This window comes from Sus scrofa, chromosome 5 (genome assembly GCF_054392235.1).
Source record: "Sus scrofa isolate SSC_HxYL_T2T_F1_AM1 chromosome 5, Sscrofa_HxYL_maternal_Yorkshire_Landrace_v2.0, whole genome shotgun sequence".
NCBI lineage: Eukaryota > Metazoa > Chordata > Mammalia > Artiodactyla > Suidae > Sus > Sus scrofa.
Window position 1 is genome coordinate 92414330 of NC_139387.1, and position 15596 is coordinate 92429925.

The 15596-nt window shown below is 44.2% G+C and overlaps 1 long non-coding RNA gene across 2 annotated transcripts; it reads right to left on the reverse strand.

The window, feature by feature from the left end:
- Window positions 1–329: 329 nt before the first annotated feature.
- Window positions 330–14136, reverse strand: LOC110260817 (uncharacterized). Of its 2 annotated transcripts, XR_014804281.1 has the most exons (4): window positions 13271–14136; window positions 10492–10561; window positions 2298–2359; window positions 330–489 (listed from the first exon to the last, which is right to left on the reverse strand). It is a non-coding gene; the product is annotated as an uncharacterized LOC110260817 (long non-coding RNA). The 2 variants fall into 2 exon arrangements; XR_014804282.1 differs by lacking the exons at window positions 10492–10561; window positions 13271–14136 and adding an exon at window positions 8161–8360.
- Between the last annotated feature and the right edge of the window lie 1460 nt (window positions 14137–15596).

The following is a 15596-nucleotide window of genomic DNA, read 5'->3' on the forward strand; positions in this document are numbered from 1 at the left end:
GGACATGGGTTTGATCCCTGGCCTCCCTCAGTGGGTTAAGGATCCAGCGTTGACATGAGCTGAGGCGTAGGTCACAGATGTGGCTCAGATCCTGCATTGCTATGGCTGAGGCATTGACCGGCAACTGCAGTTCTAATTAGACCCCTAGCCTAGGAACTTCCATATGCTGCAGGTGCAGCCCTAAAAAGACCAAAAAAAAAAAAGAGGAGGCACTGTAAGCAAGAATTGCCAAAATGAAAATTTTTTAAAGAGCAAACACCACGAAACTGGGTTACTATTATAGAACAGCATCTATATGTCGGTCTCAGGCTACCATAATACAACACTGGTTGGATGAAACAAGTTTATTTCTCACAGTTCTGGAGGTCCGGGAAGTCCAAGATCAAGGTGCCAGAGTGGCAGGTTCCAGCCTAAGGCCTTTGTGTCTTGGCCTGGGTTGTAGGTGGATGCTGTCTTGCTGGGTGCTCCCATGACTCCTCCTTTGTGTGCCTGCAGAGGGAAGGGGCGAGTCAAACTCTCTGGTGTCTCTTCTCATAAAGGCGCTAATCCCATTACGAGGGCCCCACCCCCACAAGCCATCTGACCCTAATTACCTCCCCAAAGCCCATCTCCAAATACCATCACTGTGGACATCGACATATGGATTTTAAGGGGACACAAACTTTCCATAACAATCCTCCATTAATCCTTTTGTTTTTCCTAAAACATGTGCCACCTGTGAGCAAGTGATAACAGGGCAACTTGCCCTGTTAGAAAGACAGTGGAGGAGTTCCTGTCGTGGCGCAGCGGAAGCGAATCCAACTAGGAACCATGAGGTTTTGGGTTTGATTCCTGGCCTTGCTCAGTGGATTAAGGATCTAGTGTTGCTGTGGCTGTGGAGTAGGCTGGCAGCTACAGCTCCGATTCGACCCCTAGCCTGGAAACCTCCATATTCTGTGAGTGTGGCCTTAAAAAGACTAAAAAAAAAAGAGAGAGAGACAATGGAAAAATCAATGATTCGCATTCCATAGCCTGGGACTTTCAGGAGAAGATCTCCCCACCGCCAGATCCAAGTGCGTTACTCTTCATGCCAAATCAGTCTCCGAATGCTCCCAGCCTCACAAGCCGAAGACTAGGGCTTTGAACCCCAAAGCAACAAAACCATCCTGAGATGGGGCAACATTCGCAGAGGCAGAAGGGCAGCTTTCCTGAAGGCAGGTTTGGGCTGGGATTTTAGACAGTAATGCTTCACCTGCACGGATCTGGCCACTTTTCATCTGTGCTAACCACGAAGAGGTCAGCAATCCTCTTATTTATTATCTCTGCGGCTCAAATCCTTATTTGCATCGGTATTGTTCCCTCATGAAGCAGATGGCACACTCCAATTGGGATAACTTAAGAGTTTAATAAACAGAATACTTACAAAGGTGTTGGCAGCATATAGGGAAACAGGAGTGCAGTGGCATCCTGGGCTGGAATGGGGAGGGAGCAGGAAAGGAGGCTTGTGGAGGGTGCTGCCAGACAGGTGCTGTGGGCCCCAGAAAAGGAGCCAGGGGAGTTCCTGACTAGTAACAAACCCGACTAGTATCCCTTAGGTCACAGGTTTGATCCCTGACCTTGCTCAGTGGGTCGGGGATCCAGCGTTGCCATGAGCTGTGGTGTAAATCACAGATCCGGCTCGGATCCCTTGTTGCTGTGGCTGTGGTATAGGCCGGCAGCTGTAGCTCCAATTTGACCCCTAGCCTGGGAACTTCCATATGCCACAGTGTGGCCCTAAAAAGCAAAAAGAAAAGAAGAGGAAAGGGAGCCAGGGATTAAAACACCCTGACCTCAGGGACAGCAGCCAAGACTGCAGATTAGAAAGACCCTGAGCTCACCTCCTCTCATGAGCACAACAAAATCACCACTACCTGCAGAGCAACCATTGATGAAAAAGACTGGAACCTACCAGAAAAGATCCACAACTAAAGGCATAAAGAAGGAACCACCATGAGATGGGCAGGAGGAGCAGATCTGCAATATAATCAAATCCCACATACCCTGTGTAGGCAACCCACAAACTGCAGAATAATTACACTGCAGAGGTTCTCCCCAGGAGTAAGAGTTCTGAGTCCCACATCAGGCTTCCAGCCCAGGGGTCTGGAACTGGGAAGATGAGCCCCCAGGGCATTTGGCTCTGAAGATCAGTAGGGCTTAATTGCAGGAGCCCCACATGACTGGGGGAAACAGAGACTTCACTCTTAAAGGCCACATACAAAATCTCACGTGTACCAACACCCAGGGCAAAAGCAGTAATCTGATAGGAGCATGGGTCTCACCTAAGTGCCGGTCTTGGAGCGTCTTCCCAGGGGTTGGGGCTGGCATGCAGCTGCAGCTTTCCCTAGAGACACAGACACTGGTGTCAGACATACTGGGGAACATTGAAACACATGAACACTATGCTGGCAGCTGATATCTTGGCTCATTAGCACCAAAACCTGACCCTACCCAACAGTTTGTAGGGGCCAGTGCTGGGACGCCACAGGCCAAACAGCTAACTGGACTGGGCCATAGCCCCATGTGTCAGCAGACAAACCGCCTAAAGACTTCCTGAGCCACAGCCGCCTCTAGACATACCCCTGCCACGCACGAGAAAACTAAGACATCAGGGGGCAGACGTAAGAAGCAAGAAAACTATGATCCCAACAGCCTGCAGAAGGAGTCCACCAATGTTGGGAGCACCTGGGCCTGGCCCTGCTCACCAGCAGGCCAACACAACTTCAGCACACCCTGGACTTTATACCTGTGTCAAGAACTGCCCCCCTCCCCTCCACCCAATGATCGGAAACGAGCTCTGGGATCCCTGGGCCCTGAAGCCAGACTCCAGACACCAGCTCCGCCTGCCAATAGCCTGACGCTAACCCCAGGACCTGGCTTCACCTGCCAGTGGTGGGCAATAGCTCCAGAGTCGTCAGGACCCTGAGTCTGCCCACCAGTAGGCCAGCACTAGCCCCAGGGACTCTTAGGCTTCCACAACCAGCCACCTTATAACTAGGCCCTTCTACTGGATTTTTTGGGATTTTTTTTTTTTTTAGGTTTTTATTTTTTCTATTATAGTTGATTTATATTTTTCTGTCAATTTCTGCTGTACAGCAAAGTGACCCAGTCATACATATATACCTACATTCTTTTTCTCACATTATCCTCCATCATGTTCCATCACAAGCGACTAGATATCAAACCCTATGTGATACAACAGGATCTCATTGTTTATCCACTCCAAATGCAATAACTTGCATCTACTAACCCCAAACTCCCAGTCCATCCCATTCCCTCCCCCTCCCCCTCCCCCTCAGCAATAGGCCCTTCTAGACAACAGCCACCACCATCCACATAGGGCAAGGCCTGGCCACCAAGCAGCCCAGGAGCCAAGCAAGCCTACAAGACCACCCACATAGCCCACCACAAAAGAAGGATCCATGAAGCCCTCTTAGGGGGAACCCTTAGAACATACAGCTTGGGTGCTGAGAGGGGAGTGCACTGCTGGCATGCGCAGGACGTCTCCTATAGGAGGTCACTTCTCCAAGGTGGAGAAATATAACTAACCTACCACATACATAAAAATACAAACAGTGGAGTTCCTGTTGTGGCTCAGCAGTTAACCAAACTGACTAGCATCCATGAGGACGCAGGTTTGATCCCCAGCCTTGCTCAGTGGGTTAAGGATCCGGCATTGCCACAAGCTATGGTGTAGGTCGCAGATGCAGCTCAGATCCCATGTGGCTGTGGCTGTGGTTGTGGTGCAGGCCGGCGGCTACAGCTCCAATTCGACCCCTGGCCTAGAAACTGCCATATGCCACAGGTGCAGCCCTAAAAAAGAAAAAAAAAATTGTAGCTTAGACAAAATGAAGCAGCAGAGGAACATGTTCCAGGTGAAGGAAAAAAATAAGACCCCAGAAGAACTGAATGAAGTGGAGATAGCCAATCTACCTCAGAAAGAGTTCCCACTAAAGATCATAAAGATGATCACAGAACTCGGGAGAATGGATACATAGAGCAAGAAGTTAGAAGTTTGGAGCTTCTGTTATGGCTCAGCAGGATAAGGACCCAACATAGTGTCCCTGAGGACGCAGGTTTGATCCCTGGCCTTGCTCCATGGGTTAAGGGTCCGACATTGTCATAAGCTGTGGCAAAGGTCACAGATGTAGTTCAGCTCTTGTGTTGCTATGGCTGGAGCATAGACCTGCAGCTGCAGCTCCAATTCAAACCCTAGCCCAGGAATTTCCACACACCACAGGTGTGGCCATAAAAAGAAAAAAAACAGATCTAAATACACTGTTTATAAAAGAGTCACTTCAGATCTGAAAGTGAGGAGATGGGAAAAGGGTATTCCACACAAATGGAAATCAAAAGAAAGCCATAGTAGCAATTCTTATATCAGGCAAAACAGATTTTAAAATACTGTTACAAGAGACAAAGAAGGATACTCCATAATAACCAAGGGATAACAGCCGAAAGCTTTTGCTAAGAGAATTCAGCAACACAAAACCAGCTTTACAACAAATACTAAAGGAACTTCTCTAGGCAGAAAAGAAAAGGCTGCAACCAGAAACAAAAATACCACAAATGACAAGGCTCACCAGTAAAGGCACATATACAGTAAAGATATGAAATCATCCAGGCACAATTATGCTACCAAAATCAGAAATCATGAGAAGAGGAGGGTACAAATGCAGGACACTGGAGATGCACTTGCAATTAAGAGACCAACAACTTAAAACAATCTCATGTATATATATACATAGACTCCTATATTGAAACTTCAGGGCAACTGCAAACCAAAAATGTATGATTGGTATACATGCAAATAAGAAAAATCAACTCAAATACAATACTAAAGATAGTCATCAAACCACAAGAGGAGAGAAGAAGGGAAGAAAAAACAAATCCAAAACAAATAATAAAATGGCAATAAGAACATACATATCAATAACTACCTTAAATATAAATGGATTAAATGCCCCAACCAAGATATAGACTGGCTGAATGGATACAAAAACAAGATCCATGTATATGCTGTCTTCAAGGGACCCACTTCATTTCTAGGGACACATACAAACTGAAAGTTAGAGGATGGAAGAAAATATCCCATTCAAACAGGGATCAAAAGAAAGCTGGAGTAGCAATACTCATATCAGACAAAATAGATCTTAAAATAAAAATCAACCACAAGAAAAAAGCTGCAAAAACCTCAAACACATGGTGGCTAAACAATATGCTACTAAACAACCAATGGATCACTGAAGAAATCTAAGAGGAAACCAAAAGTACCTAGAGAAAAATGAACATGAAACCCAATGATTCAACCCCTATGGGACACAACAAAAGCAGTTCTAAGGAAATTTATAGCAATTCAAGCTTACCTCAGGAAACAAGAAAAATCTTCTTTTTATAGGGCTGCACTTGTGGCATATGGAAGTTCCCAGGCTAGGGGTCAAATCAGAGCTACAGCTGCCAGCCTATGCCACAGCCACAGCAACATGGGATGTGAGCCACATCTGCGACCTACACCACAGCTCACAGCAACACCAGATCCCAACCCACTGAGTGAGGCCAGGGAATGAAGCTGCATCCTCATGGATACTAGTCGGATTTGTTTCCACTGTGCCACAACAGGAACTCCCAAGAAAAATCTCAAATAAACAATCTAACCTTACACCTAAAGCAACTAGTGAAAGAAGAACAAACAAAACCCAAAGTTAGTAGAAGGAAAAAAATCATAAAGATCAGAGCAGAAATAAATGAAATAGAGACTAGGAGTTTCTGTTGTCGCTGACTAGTATCCATGAGGATGCAGGTTCAATCCCTGGCCTAGCTCAGTGGGTTATGGATCCAGTGTTTCCATGAGCTGTGGTGTAGGTCACAGACATGGCTTGGATCTGGCATTGCTATCTATTGCTGTAGCATAGGCCAGCAGCTACAGCTCCAATTCGATCCCTAGCCTGGGAATTTCCATATGCCGCAGGTGCAGCCCTAAAAAGACAAAAAAGAAAAGAAAAGAAATAGAGACTAAAAAAAAAAAAAAAACACAAAAGATCAATGAAACTAAAAGTTGGTTCTTTGAAAAGATAAGCAAAATTGACAAAGGTTTAGCCAGTTCAAGAAAGAGAGAGCCCAGATCAATAAAATCAAAAATGAAAAAGAAGTCACAACCAACACCACAGACATACAAAGGACCATAAAAGTCTATTCCAAGCATCTACATGCCAATAAAATGCACAACCTAGAAGAAATGAATAAATTTTTAGAAAGGTACAATCTTCCAAGACTGAATCAGGAAGAAACAGAAATAGGAACAGTCCTGGAACTGAGTCAGTAACTTAAAAACGCCCAACAAACAAAAGTTCAGGGCCTGGTGGCTTCACAGGTTAATATTTATATCTACCAAATATTTATAGAAAGTCAATGTCTACCTTCTGAAATTATTTCAAAAAATTATAGAGGAAGGAACACTTCCAAACTCTAATGCCATGTTCTTAGATTAGAAGAATCATTATCCAAGGTGATCTACAGATCCAGTGCATTCCCTATCAAATAACCAATGACATTTTTCACAGAACTAGAACAAATAATTTGAAAATTTGTAAGAGAAAAACAAAAGGCCTCCAATAGCCAAAATAATCTTGAGAAAGAACATGGCTGAAGAAATCACATTCCCTGGCTTCAGACTATACTACAAAAACTATAGTCATCAAAAGAGTATGGTACTGGAGTTCTTGTGGCACAGCAGTTTAAGGTGTTGTCACTGCAGTGGTTTTGGGTCATTGCTGTGGCAGAGGTTCAATCCCTGGCCCAGGAACTTCCACACATGGGTGTGGCCAAAAAAAAAAAAAAAAAAAAGGCAATATGGTATGGTACTGGCTCCAGAACATACACATAGATCAATGGAAGAGGGTAGAAAGCCACAAAATAAATCCAGCACTTATGGTCAATTAATCTATGATAACGGTGGCAACAATATAAAATGAAGAAAGGACATTTTCATCAATAAGTAGTCCTGGGAAAACTGGATAGCTACACATAAGAGAATTAAATTAGAACACTCTTTAACACCATATGCAAAAATAAACTCAAAATGGATTAAAGACCTAAATGTAAGACCAGGTACTACAAAACTCCTAGAGGAAAACACAGAACACTCTGACAAAAATCACAGCAATATTTTTTGCATCCATTTTTCTAGAGTAATGGAAACAAAAACAAAAATAAACAAATGGGACCTAATTAAGCTTAAAAGCTTTTGCACAGCAAAGGAAACCATAAACAAAACTAAAAGACAACCTATGAAATGTTAGAAAATATTTGTAAATGAGGTGACTGACAAGGAGTTATTTCCCAAAACATAAAAATAGCTCATACAGCTTAATAACCAAAAAAAAAAAAAAGACACTGTGCAGCAACTGACAGAACATCGTAAATCAACTATAATCAATTAAAAAAAAATCAAAAAATGGGCAGAAGACCTAAAAGACATTTTTCCAGAAGGACACACTGATGGCCAACAGGCACATGGAAAGATGTTCAACGTGGCTAATTATTAGGAAAACGTAAATCAAAACTACAATGTGGTATTACCTCACAGTAGTCAGAATGGTCACCATTAAAAAGACTATATATAATAAATTCTGGAGAGGGTGTGGAAAAAAGGGAACCCTCCTACACTGTTTGGAGGAATATACAGTGGTGTAGTCATTATGGAAAACAGTATGGAAGTTCTTCAAAAAGATGAAAACTCCAAAATGTACCCCAATGTTTACAGCAGCACTATTTACAATAGCCAAGACATGGAAGAAACCTAAATGTCCAGCAACAGATAAATCAATAAAGACTATGTGGTATATGCATATACAATGGAATATTACTCAGCCATTAAAAAGAATAAAATAATGGGATTTGCACCAATATAGATGGACACAGAGATTATCATAATAAGTGAAATAAGTCATACAAAAACGAGTAACATAATACCACTTATATATGGAGTCTAAAAAAATGATACAAAAGAACTTATTTACAAAACAGAAATAGATTCATATACACTAAAAACAAACTTATGAGTTACCAAAGGGGAAAGGGATAAATTTGGAGTTCAGGATTAACTGATAGCATTACTATACATAAAACAGATAAACAAGTACCTACTGTATAGAACAGGGACGTATATTCAGTGTCTTGTAATAACCTACAATGGAAAAGAATATGGGGAGTTGCTGTGGCTCAGTGGTAACGCATCCAACTAGTATCCATGAGGACACAGGTTCAATCCCTGGCCCCACTCAATAGGTTAAGGATCTGGCATTGCCATGAGCTGTGGTGTGGGCTTCAGTTGCAGCTCAGATCCCATGCTGCTGTTGCTGTGGCATAGGACAGCAGCTATAGCTCTGATTCAACCCCCAGCTTGAGAACTTCCATATGCTGCAGGTGTGGTCAAGAAAAGAAAAGGAAAGGAAAAGAAAGGAAAGAGAGAGAAAAAGAAAAAGAAAAAAAGAAAGAAAAGAATATGAAAAAGTATATATATTTGTATATATTTAACTGTATATATGTATATATTTGCTGTATACCTGCAACTAATACAATATTGTACATCAAATCTCAATTAAAAAAAATAATCGACAGAAGAAGGGATTAAGAAGATGTGGTATATATACACAATGGGATACTATTCAGCCATACAAAAGAACAAAATAATGCCATTTGCAGCAACATGGATGGAACTAGAGACTCATACTGAGTGAAATAAGTCAGAAAGAGAAAGACAAATACCATAGGATATCACTTATATCCGGAATCTAATACATAGCACAAATGAACCTTTCCACAGAAAAGAAACTCATGGACATGGAAAACAGACTTGTGGTTGCCAAGGAGGAGGGGGAGGGAGTAGGATGGACTGGGAATCTGGGGTTAATAGATGCAAACTATTGTCTTTGCAATGGATAAGCAATGGATAGCACTGGGAACTATATCTAGTCACTTGTGATGGAGCATGATGGAGGATAATGTGAGAAAAACAATGTATACATATATGTGTGACTGGGCCACTTTGCTATACAGTCGAAAATTGACAGAACACTGGAAACCAGCTATAATGGAAAAAATAAAAATCATTTAAAAATACAATTAAATAAATAAATAAATAAAAATACACTCTAATCTCACTCTCCACCTTCCACCCTGCATTACCCGAACACACTGGAAACCACATGGCAAGGAGCCCATTAATTTGGTCTACACAAGTCACCTCCAGTCACCCCAGCAGGGCAGGGAAGAGGGAAGAGTGAGTCTGAGGGGCAAACAGAAAAGAGCCAGCCCATGTAGTAAGGGATTTTCACCTAATTTTCTTGGACAAACCTGACACATTGGCAACTGAAATATCCATGGGGGTAGAGATCCTTGAATGTTAATATTATTTCAAAAAAGACTTCAATTCAATCGTTACATTTTTTCTTCTTAAACGATATTCTATGATAAATTTGCGTAAATGAACCCCATGAAAATTATGCCTAGTTAGTTCATTAATAAGTCATGGAAGTGATTTTTCTCAAGACATAGCAGATTTTCTGCTGGAATACTTCGGCACTTTGCTGGTGCGTACAATGTTTGGATATGACAGAGTAAAAGACAGGCTGAGGTAAAGAACACATGGCCAAATTCTCAAAAATCAGTGAGAATTCCCACTTGGACCCCAAGCAGCATTGCTCCTAAGCTATTTCTGAAAAGAAATGAAAATCTGATAAGTGGGCAGCCTCCAGAGTTCGCCAGCGTCGGAATGTAATGACCATGTTCAGAAGTTTGTACCGAATGAAGCCTTTTTTTAAGGCATTAAGTTTTTCAGTTCTCTTTCTATATGGCTATTCGCCAAGTATGTTTCCTATGAAAATGAAGCAGCCTGACAGTTATAAACACATTTTCTTAACAGAAAATTTGGTCAGCAGCCAACACAGCCCAGCAGTCTACCTGCATGAAGGTTCAATCGGCCTCCCCCAAACTCCATTCCAGCCAACCCCATGCCCAGCCTACCCCAGCAACAGGATCCTGCTTCCTGCAGCAACCAGCTCCAAAGCAGACAGGCACCGTCATTAGGACTGTTGCCCAGTCACCAACCCGCATACTGTGAGATTCCATCAGTACCCAAGAAGCAGAACTTATTTTTGCAGTGGAATTAACCCTAAGACTTCGGTACCAACCTGGAAAATGCCAGGTCCACTGGTGCCTGTCTTCATCTCAAGCCAATCTACTCACCAAGAACTTGCTCTGTGCCCACCGTGGCTCCATTCTACTTAGAGTTGCTAATGAAAGGATGACCATTCCCAACCTACTGAACTCTGTGTGTTGCTCATAAATAATTATAGCTACAAATTATCATCAAAATAGTTTTTTTCTCTCCAAAACCCCAGAGACCTCTGTCTGTAAAAGCTGGATGGGCATTTCACTAAGCATAGTTAATGACTAGCAATACGAAGACTTACATACCAGACAGCAATAGAGACTCCGCTTAATGGCTCCAGCAGGGTCACCGCAGCTGAAGGTGGCAGCACAGCCACTAAGGTTTTCAGAGAAGCACACAGGTTACTTCATGAGCCCAGAGACGCTAACGTGCATCTTGCCAGTCCTGCCATTTAAGAACCCTCGAGGGTCGTCTCAGCACCAGCCAGCTGAGGTGAAGCCGCTCTCAAGACCCAGGTCAGTTCACAACACAGTAATAAATAAAAGCCGTTCCAAGCTATCCACATTCATACTCAATTTAATGGTCCTCTGGATGCCTCGGTGCCGCCCAACAGCTGCTCCCCAGGGAGCCTGCGGTTCTCCCTCTTGTTGTCAGTAAGACACACGAAGAGGAAAGTCAAGCAACATCAGCTGTTTTCTGACCTTTGGGAGACTGATTTCTCGCCGCTTCTCAAAAATATATGCTCAGTTTTCTGAGAGAAGAAAACAAAACCAAAAAACCCCCATGTGCTATGTGCTGAGTCAGGGGAGACTGGAAAAGAGCAAAGGGGCAGGAAATGCAGGAATTCCGTTGTAGGAGGCCATTTCTGGGGTGTGGGCTTGGCAGGGAGAAGGGAGACTGCACACTCAGGTGCCTTCAGGGCCACACAGGTGACACGAGGGAAGGGGAGCTGTGATGATCCAGGGTCGTCATCTCAGGGGGCAGCTGATACTCAGCGGCAGCTGATTGTTGCCACAAAGGAAAGACAACTCTGGCTCAAGATTTTCTAAGAAATCAGGATTGTGTGAAATCACCAGATTTTCAAATGCTGGCAACAAGTTCAGAGTGTTTTTAAAAACGTAAGTGTGAGCCAAACAAAACTCATCTGTAGGCTGGGCATGGTCCATGCATCACTTGCTTGTGACTGAGATCCCACCAAACTTCAACAACCTCATGGCTTGATTTCCAGTTATTTATCAGAGGAGAGCAGTGTAGGGCTGGGGTGAGGGGATGGAGGAGGCAGCGATATAACGGACACTGACATGTGTTGAACTGCTCTCATACACTTGGCTTACTCAAGGGGATATCAGGAACTGAATTCAGGGGCTAGTAGCAAAGACCAGAAATAAGAGTCTCTTAAGCAAGGGGCTGAATTTTTTTCTCATGTAACATGAACTCCAGAGATAATAGATAGTACAAGGCAGGAATGGTAGCTCTACACCTCTCATCAAAATCCAAACTCCCTCTATATTCTGGTCTGCCATCTTTAGCATATGGCATCGTCTACAAGGTCACCTCATGAGCACATAATGGCTGCTGGAGCAGCAGTCAATACATCCATATTCAGGGCAGCAAAAAAGATGGTTAAGGACCCAAGGACTCCTGCCTCCCAACTGAAGAAAGCCACCTTTTAGAGACCCTTCCTAGAAGCTTCACCCTACGAGTTCTGCTTACATCTCTCTTTACATCTGCCACTCCTAGATAAGTAGTTGGACAATGTAGCTGGTGTTGATTTTAGCTGAGCGCACTGCAGCTCCCAACAATACAGGAGATGCTGGTGAGGACAAGGAAGAGACTGGATATTAGGATAACCACCAACAGTGTCTGCCACGATGGGAATGTCACAGCGCTAGATAAAAGGTGTGAGACACCTGGACAGAGTGTCTGGAAGCAGTGACTGGAAGAGGAATTTATAATAATCCTACCCTGGCAGACCTGCTCTATGAGCTAGCTATCGAATCCAAGCAGGAAACACCCCCCCCCCAGCTATGTTAACATGCACACAGACATCTGTGCTGCCCAGTCACTCCTGAGAGCATCACAACAGAGCAGGTGGCCAGAGCACACTGCGTAAGCAGACATCACAGGCACAGCTGGCTGTGGCGCAGGAGTGGGACCGGAAATGGCTTCGATGGCCATCCAGAGGGAGGGCGGAGGGCACAGGTTCTCAACCTCTGCCACTCTCTGCAATCACCCAGGGAACTTTCAAAATTATGGATTCCTGGGTCCTATCTCTGGTGAATCTGAGTTATTGGTCTGAGGTGAAACCTGGGTGTGAGGGAGGTTTTACAAAGCAAAGTGGGAGATGTTTCGCTCTGGATTGACTAGGCCCTCCAGATCCCCTGAGAAGCTGGGCAGCCCATATAAATCCCCACAACCAAGACTTCCTTGGAAGTAGCTCCTTGAGAAGATTAAACCGTTTTACCAATGGCCCCACAGCTGGGATGTTGGTGCAGCCAGGACCTGAAGTTGGATCTACTTGACAGCCAAAGCCAAGCTGCTGGCCCAGGGTCTTTCATCTTGCTCCCAGTCCTTCACCCCTCAATGGGTACATGCATAACCCAAAGAGAATGATGTTTGGGACAGCTTTTCTGCTGAGCAAGGTCTGTCTCCTGGGAGCTAACAGCCAGGAGGAGAGACCTACCATGAGGCTGAGAAGGCCACCTGGAGAGAGGTGTGTTCTGTGGAGCGAAAGCCTCACCATCCCTATTTATAAACCATGGAAACATGGGCAGCAAAAGAATGGGAGTTTGTAAGTAGGACGAAAGATAATTAACACTATGGAGACCTGTGTCAGTGGTTTGCTATTTTTCCAGCCTCACAAAAACCTGCACTTAGAAGGTGTGGTCCCTATTTGACAAAGGAGGAAACTGAGGCTCTGAGAGTTGGCACCATTTCAAATGAAAAGGAGAAAAGGAAATGAAATGAAAATGGCAGGAAAAAGCATATGGATCCACTAACCCCAGGGCTGTGGCAAATTTAAATGAACCCCTAAAGTTTCCAAAGTAGAAACAGGCTTTTCTCCAGGGAGCGAGAAAAGCTTACCTTCCTTCCTCAGTGCTTGAATCATCTGTGAATTGAGACTAGGTTGGACTGTGGCCAAGTGCTGGCAAAGTCAAAGCATCCCCCAGCCTCTGCTGTCTGCTTGGCTCCCATCAGAATGGCCTCTGCTTCTTTGTTGCAAGAGCAATCCCTATAGGCACAGAGATGGGTTAACCAGGATACCAGGAGTAGAAGCTCTCCAGGAGCAGGGACCACCTCAGACATGACCTCTGAGAACTCAGGACCCAGGATCAGTCACACACGACCCGGGACGTGCACGAGCAAAATGAACAATGGATTAAGTGCAGAACTGGAGTCATACTCCTGGCTCCCCAAGGGCCACATCGGAGGCTGAGAGCCATGGACCAAATCCGAAGCTCCACCCCTTGGCTGTGGGGCCCTGACGACTTAACCTCTGCATCCGTTTCCACATCTAGAAAACAGAGATAACACTTTGCAGCCTTGTCATTAGGATTTGACTAAATAATGTGTAGAAAGTGCCCAGCACCGTACCTGACACACAAAAGACCCTAAGAAATAGTAGCTCCCTCTTCCTTCCTCCTAAAAAGGATTTGTTGTCTCAGAAAGTTATTTGTCAGAGGGCAGCAAATGAATCAGAAATAAGAAACACGGATCTCGGAGTTCCCGTCGTGGCGCAGTGGTTAACGAATCCGACTAGGAACCATGAGGTCGCGGGTTCGGTCCCTGCCCTTGCTCAGTGGGTTAACGATCTGGCGTTGCCGTGAGCTGTGGTGTAGGTCACAGACGCGGCTCGGATCCCGCGTTGCTGTGGCTCTGGCGTAGGCCGGTGGCTGCAGCTCCGATTCAGCCCCTAGCCTGGGAACCTCCATATGCCGCAGGAGCGGCCCAAGAAATAGCAAAAAAAAAAAAAAAAAAAAAAAAAAAAAAAAAAAAAGAAACACGGATCTCTAAAAACTTCCCCAGCTGCTGAAACCCAAGCCTCAGCCCCTAGCCTGGTGTTCATCTGCCATGAATCCAGGAGGATTCCACTTCTAACTGAAACACTCATCGTGCAGCCCAGTGAGCCCGGGTGTCTCCATAAAGAAAACAAAATCAGATTTGGATTCTGGCCCTGGCTTTATCCGATTAACTGCTTGGGATGTCGTTCTTTCTCTGTAAACTAGGACTGCATAGTCTGCAAACCCTCTCAACTTCTGTGAAGATAAAATAAGGGCTGGGGAAGGGAGATTTGACCGGATGAATATGAAAGTCTGCCCCGACTGTTGAAAAAGGCCACCTTGGTACTAAGCAGAGCCTTTACGCACCTGCTAGGTGCTTCCCGGTTGATCAGCTGCCCAGAACCACCAAACTCAGCTCAGGCCCAGAATGCTCTCTCTAGATACTTATGCTGGCCCCTGAATGAGAAATTAGATTCTTCTTTCACTTCCATGTGATTAGCAGTATTCCCAGTTCTGAGGGCCTGACCTCATAAATGAACTTACAGTGAACACCAGCGACTCATTTTCCTGAATCATAACTGAAATGAAAATTTCCCATGTTTTGGTCTGCTCAGAATGCCATCTGACTCAGCAGTAAGTTGCTGTTGATGCCAAAGGCCTGGTCTCTGATGAGTTCCACACTCATGGAAATTCTTCAGCCCTTTCCATGTGAATATACACAGTTACACAACAATTTTTCTACGGCTAAACTCGTAGCCCCACAGCAGCTGATCTTCTAATTTAGGCATGTTAATAACTGCATCGTAAATCCATAGTCTTAAAGATAGGGGTTATGAGTAAGGAAATCCACTCAAATGACAATCTTCAGAGACTGTTATTAGAAAATCATTTTCTCCTTTTAAGGTCAGTAAGTAAATTATAATAATAACACAAAGCGTATGTTGAATACTAGATCACCATACTTGCCAACTTAAAACACTCCAGGGATATGTTTATTCATTTCATATAATTTGGAAGCAAATCTTTATCCAAGTAAAGTTTTACTTTCCCCTAACGACGCTTCACAATAAAATGTCAAGCTAAAATGGGAAGATAAAGAAAACGCTGGTGACGTGCTACATCTTAATTTGACAGCCTCGTGATATCCTAGCGCAGCGAGAGAACAGAGCATGCACTATGAGCAGGTGGGCGTCCAACTCATTCAACAAACATTTACTGAGGCTCCAACTGGAGCCAGGCTCTGGTATACAACACCTAACAGACCTGGCTTTCATGGAGCTTACAGTCTAATGGGGGCGCATTGAATAAACAACACAGGCAATAAAACCCACGAGAGAAAAGAGGGGGCAGAGAGAGGGCAGGGCAGCCTTCATCAGAAAGGTCATCTCCAAGAAAAAGATAAGAAGGAA